Below are 6,706 nucleotides of genomic sequence, written 5' to 3'. Positions count from 1 at the left end.
TCTGTAGGACGTCTCCAGGCATCTGGTAACTCAAAAAAAAGTTTTGAATTTTTTTTTCCTTTAAGTTTGTAAGCCTGTGATACAAGCAAGTTCTTTACCAGTTGGTTGTTGGGACCCAGAAAGACTCTGAAAGGGTACAAAATGACAAAAAGTAACAGGATGCAGATGGAATTTAATCTCTAGGACACATCCAGACACTGTTATCTGGTCTGTCATCTGTATTTAACATACCCAGATAGCTCTTGAGTGGTCTGCATAGACAGCTGGCAATTTAGTAGAGATTGTGATCTTCAAAAAGTATGTAGCTGCTGTCTTGTGTAATACTTGGTATGGAAGTATTAGTGCCACCAGCCTAAGTGCAGCACTTGCTGGGTGGGGAACATCCATTTATAAAGTAGGACTCTTTGGAAAAAGCGTTTCAGTACCAAGCACTTGGTCCCAGAGAGAGTAATGAAGGGCATTCGCAGAGCTTGTGCTGTGGGGGGGTGAGCTGGGGAGGGGGAGATCACTGAAGGAATCCCTTTGGCTCAGTACTGCTTGCTGCTGAGCTGCATTTGTGGGCTGAGGTTGGTTTGGTGACTGCTGGTGCTTTGTTAGGGACAAGAGTGCCCAGCTAACCTTGGAGCAGGAGAAGACATGCCCCAGTGCTCTGGAAAAACCCTAAGCTGTTGTGAATTGGTTTTGTGGAACAACAGGGCAAGGTCAAGTATTGCCACTGTAGCTCTCAGAGTAGGGTGTGATCTCGCTGTTTTTAAGGTACTGCCTACATGTGACATAAGTGTCCTTGGAGAGCAAGGCAAGTATTGTCAGAGCCCATCCTGTGTACGATGGGCTTCACTTCTACCTGAAGAGACCTTGGTCGTGGCTGGTGGAGGATTGTAACTCTGAATTCAAAGTCAAAAGGTTATGATGAGCCATAGCAATGAGGTGGACTTGAATGAGTACTTGCAGTTCTTGCCTTAGAAAATATTTTGTAGCTCAAGGGCAGAGCACTTGGAAAGAGACTTCTCTGTACCCTTCACATGCTGTGGATGCTTTCAGATCTCATCTGCAAACAGGCGAAATGGCAGACATGAGGATCTGAGCAGACCAGCTGCTTTTCTTGAGGTTTGGGTTGGTCTGAAGAGATACAGAATGATCTGTTAAGATGCTCTGCTGAGCATCGCTTCCTCTGCACATCATGCACAACGGCTCCACGAAGCACAAAGATGCTAACAAGCTGCTGCATCACTCCAGTCCTCTGAGCAGCAAGGCTTTTGTTACGTGAGATTCACCTGTGGTGTATTAAGTCCTTCTTCAAAAACCTGACTTGGACTGAATGCCTGCAGAGCATGAAAAGGCTTTCATGTTAATCAGCAAAGTTCGCTAAGAGAATATTTAATTCCTTATTCTTTTTGCAGTGTAGCAAGACTGTTTAATTAACCATCTGGGATTTGAATTGTTAAATAACAGAACAGTTTCAATCTACTTTTCTGTTGGTAAAGATCTCTAGCAACCCCATTTTTATTCCTTGGATTCTTAAATTACGAGTTTCAGAAACACTTTGAACCTCAGGAGGATGACTTACTGCATCCAGGAGGACAGAGAAATAGGACTCTTTTTCTAAAGTCTCCTGAGCCACAGTAAGTCACTCCCTGTTGTTTACATACCAGCCCCACAAGAATATGGAAATAAATATTAGGTCGCTGAAGCAAATGAGAAAAAATGTGTTTTCAGGCATATCCTGCATTGAAGCATCTGTTTGTTTTTGTGCAGTGTAAGAATAAATCCTTTTGCTGCACAAAACACCAGGAGCAGTTCTCTGATTTGAAGGTCAGATTGCCTCCTCTGGTTTGGGGCAAAAGAGAGTAGAGCAAAGTAACAGTAATTGCAGTTCATTTGGGTTTGGGAAGACTCATGAAGAGGTGAAGTAGCCTAGCTGAGAGGTGTGAAGGGACAAAGAGGAATTGGCTAAACCAGAGCAGTGACTGCTGAACTCGGCGGTGGGTGGAGATTTGCCACCTTCAAGGCAGTGACCAGGTTGCTGAGGAAGTGCCTGCTAATGCCCATGGTGGGGACAGAGTTGCAGGCAGTCCTGGGCATGGTGTCCTCGTGGGCAGCAGGAGGCAAGGGACTTGCTGACAAAGCTGCTTGACCCCAACAAGCTCCTAAAATGTCTCCCAACCTCACGAGTGCTCCAGCTGCCCAAGCCCTCCCGACCCCAGGCTAATGTGTTCTGGCTTCTGTTTGGGACCAGTGCATTTCAAAAGCCTTGTTGAGTGGAGGGGTGGGTGGACACAGTGGGTGGAACTGGTGACCCAAAATACCATTTCCCCTTCCTAAGGCTGGGCGTGTACCAAACTTGTGTCTCTGTGTGGTAAAAGAATATGAACCAAAAGTGCTGAGAGATGCAGTGGTTAAATTGAAACATGCTGTGGCAGGATGAAAGTAATCTTGTCCCTCACCAGCCCTTAATGCTTTGGGGCTTTATTTATTTTATTTTTTCAAGTGGCTGCAATGCATGCTGTCTCTATCTGTGCTTTTAATAGAGATATTTTTATATGCAGAGACGTATTTATCCCACCATTGAGATAAACCATCTCATGTTGTATTGTAGCTCACTAGGTCAAGATAAAATAACAGTATCTACAGTTGTCTTTCAGTTCTAGTTGTATTTTTTAGGTGCCCTTGAATGTGCTGAAACATAAGAGAAAGACCCCTATGTGGAGTTAATGTCCTTTAGGGAGAACCCAGCAGTACAAACAAGGGCCAAATCTAAATTTCTTGCTCTTTCTGTGAATCTGGTATGAAAATGTGATGCAAATGAGAGACTTACCTGAATTGCCAAGATTAAGGCTTTGCTTGATGTTTAAAAATAATGGCACTATACAGACATAGGAATGGCATATGAGACCTACCCTCAGGTTGGAGCAACATAATGCTGCATCCCACTGTTTTTGAGAAAAGACCTTGAAGCTGACTGCACTGCAACTTTGCAGCAGGATAGCTGTACTTCAGAGCTGTATGGTGGATGGAAGTTAAAGCCAGATCTTCCTGGGCTCTTATGGCAGAACCTAAACACTTCTATGAAACTTCTCAGCCAAGGTGTGTAAGAGATTGAAACTCAGAAGAATCTGAGCGAGGAAACATGTTCAAACAGGAGAACAGAGTAATTGTACCAAAGTGATGCTCAAAAAGAGCTAATCAAGGACCAGGGATTCTTCTTTGAAGGTAGCTCTTGATTTACCTTTAGACTCAGAAATTTAGTCCAGTTATTTTGCTTTGTTTGGTTCATGTGTGGTCTTACCTGTGATGCAGCCCTCCCCATTGCCCAGGTAAGGCAGAAGCCCTGTATGCTTGTGGGAACCAGCACTCTGTAGCCCTGTGGGTACAACTGCAGTGTACAGTGCTACTGTAGTACCACTCACAGTTAGGGAAAAGTGAGTGTGTCTGGCCCCTGTAAGTGATGAGCAATGTAGTGATATCACTGTTTAAGCAATGCTTTATCTTCTTGTCCCATCTAAGGTCCTTACCTGCCCCTTTTCAAGACTAAGTGGCATGTTCACTGTCTGCATTGCTATGGGGAGGGAGGTCCTCAGTGTATCAACTGTAGCCCAGGACATCTCATCCCTCTGGGACAGCATTCTCTCAGGGAATCTGACTCTGCAGTTTCTGGAAATCTGTTGGTGCCAGTCTGATGATAAGACAGAAAGCATCATCTTTGGCGTGGGAGGCTGAGTACCTTTAAAGCTGACTGCTGAAATGAGTATAACCATGCACAGTGTGTTTCTCCCATGTGAATGCTAGAACCAGTTTATAGAGCAAAAGCAGAAGACGTTATTGTTTGGTGTGGGTGAAGGATGCTTTGTGGCAGTAGCAGCAGAGGGTGTGCCTCTCCCTTTTCCTTTAACTGACAAGAGAGTCTGCTATTGCCTTTGCTTTTTTTTTTTTTTTTTCCTAACACCAAATGGTAATTGATTTTTGAGGGGGTTTATCTTTCACTGAATTTGTGAGTGAATTTCTGATATGATTGCACAGAGGTAGTGGTGGTCAGAGCCCTGCTGTTGCCTCAGTCATTGGAGGTGCTTCAGGAGAGTGCAAAACACTTTTGAGGTATGATTTCCCATAGCATGCTAATCCAAGTGAAGTGCTGTAGACTCGCTTGCTGGCACTGTTTAAATCCATAATGCAGCACCACCTGCCAAACCACGAGGCATAATGGAAGTGTTAATGAATGTACATATATACCCTCCCACGCGGCTGCAAGCTGAATGACTTAAAAGTCAAAGCAGAGAGTTTAAGATGAGCATAGAAGGAACTAGGCTTAGGTTGTCCTGATGCAAGTCTGTGCCAGAACTGGGAGGTCAGGGGTAGCCACAGGGGTCTAAAGTTGGGTCAACTGACCTATAGAGTGCTTTCAATAATGTCTTGATTTTCAGCTGCTGCTCTATGGATTCAACCACTCACGACCTGAGAAGAAACTTGGGCATTAAACAGCAAAGCACAGGTACTGAGGAGGACCAGCTAGGATTCCAGTACTTCTTTTCCAAAGGGATATCCTTGCGGGATGCTTCTCTCCAGTGCTGGCAGGGTGAATATGCTCAATAGGAGGGAGGATTTAAGTCACGCAAAGGTAAACTCTGTTCCTCAAGGGTAGTTTGGCCAGTTGCCTCCTGGTCTGAGTGTCAAAGTGTGTGTTTGCCACCAGGAGGGCTTGTCCAGGCTGGCAGAGAGGAGGGAGGATAGCAGGGGAAAAGCTGGTAGCTGAGGAAGTTGCTAAAGAGAAGGGCTGAAGAGGGACCAGGAATGGCCTGACACGTGGCTGGGATGCTGGCAGTGTATGTGCATTCTGTCCTCAGGCAGGTTCTCTGGGACACTGTGGCTTCCCAAAATGCTGTATCACCACAGGTAGGGCAGAGGAGGGGACTGTGCAGCCACCCCTCATCATGCTCCTCATCCCGGTACCCAGCCCTGAGCTCTGCCCACACTCCTCTTTGAGACAAGCCTGTTGGATTTGCCAAGTACAGAGTCACCTCCCCAGCATGCTGTACATAAATAAGAGGCTTATGCTCTTGGCAGACACTGTAACGAGCCTGGAAAAAATTACTGTTCCAGGTCCTGGGCCAGTGATGAGATCTTGGAGTCTCCCGAATGACAGAGTAATGACATGGACCCGGGAAATGCCTGGAATAGCCTTCCACACAGTTCTGTGATTTACAGTCATTAAACTCTTAAGTAAAGTATGCCAAGTGCCTATTTGGGTAAACTTGGTAGATGGCTGTTCCTTCATCTTCTGAAGTCCATGCTGGTGAAGCTCTAATAAAGTTCCAGCATCACAGACTGGAATGCTCTGTGCTCTTCTGTGCCGGTAAATGAGTATTAGACAGGAGGACTGTCCTTGACCCAGGAGCCTAGGAGAATTTGACAGAGAGGCCTACAAGCCTGTGCTGTACCCTGGGGTATAGAAGTGTTGCAGATATATCAGTGCTGCCCCCACAGCTCACAAATAATTTCAGGGAACACTGTGATGCAGAGGGTGAACAGGCAATCTGTGTTTTTCCATAGGATATGGACAAAAAAGTCTTTTTGCCTAAGAAGGACATATTCATGAGTCAAGTTTTGGAGAACATTTTCAGGTAGAGGATAGATGTTGGAAATAGCCTGGAGATCCCCACTCTCCTCACCTTCCTCCATCTGCCCCAAGAGAAGCATCACCTGGGACTTGATAGGATTCACCCATTCCCTTGTGGAAATGCTATTTCCAGGGAACTTCACAGCCTTTAGCTCTTTGCAGCTGTCTAAGAGATGCAAAGTGTGTTTGCCAGGAGGGAAGGGAGTCTTTAAAAAGCCATTTACATCCTGAAAGACATCCGGTAACAACACTGGAGATGTAAAAAGCATTAAATACCGAATTGAGCCTGACTGGAAGACAAACTTGGAGCCAAACACATTGATTGATTTGCACGAGGGTGACTGGAACGAGATGGCCCTGTACCCTTTCTATCCATAAACTATCTCCAAAGCATCTGTAGGTGCCATGAAGTCTGTGCATTGGCTCAGCCATGCCTGCCCTGTACATAGACAGCATGGTACCCATAAGACCTGCAGTGCAAGGACCCATCAAGTTGCTGGGTGAAGGGGTGGATGCACCCCTCATTTTGGCAGGGGAGTATGGGGCCGTGGAGGGGAAAGCAGGGTGGAACCGTGAGGATAATCCATGCTAGGCAGTTCTTGGTGCTGCTTGGGGTCCTCCCACAGCTCCATGTTGCAGTGCATGAATTGGTTACATGGGCCACTTTCGCCTGCCCAGGTGATGCTGTGTGAGGCCAGGAGGGCTGTGCCACAAGCATCTGGCTGTGCCATACACATCTGGCTGCATTGCCAGCATCAGGGCCATGTGCAGGCAGCAGAACATCTGGCTGCAAATAGAGCGTTGCTGCAGCACTGGGCTATTGCTTCAGAAACCTTACTAGGCATTATAAGAGCAGCAAAACCACACAGGGCAGTGAAGTTGGGGTCTTTTTATTGGCTTGTCATCAGGCTGGGATGTGTAAGAGGGAAGCTGCCCATTTCCAGGGATTGTGTGAGCAGGAAGGGCAGCTATTGGAATTCGAAGCCACTTCCTCCACTGTAAATTTGTTCTTGTAGTGTTATCTCTGGCTGGGCAGGGCAGGGGAACATCTTGGCTATCTGATTTTTTTTGCTACAGTATGTTTAGGTCAGTATC

Source organism: Acanthisitta chloris, unplaced genomic scaffold, assembly GCF_000695815.1.
Source record: "Acanthisitta chloris isolate BGI_N310 unplaced genomic scaffold, ASM69581v1 scaffold18969, whole genome shotgun sequence".
Lineage (NCBI taxonomy): Eukaryota > Metazoa > Chordata > Aves > Passeriformes > Acanthisittidae > Acanthisitta > Acanthisitta chloris.
This window is presented reverse-complemented; position numbering follows the sequence as displayed.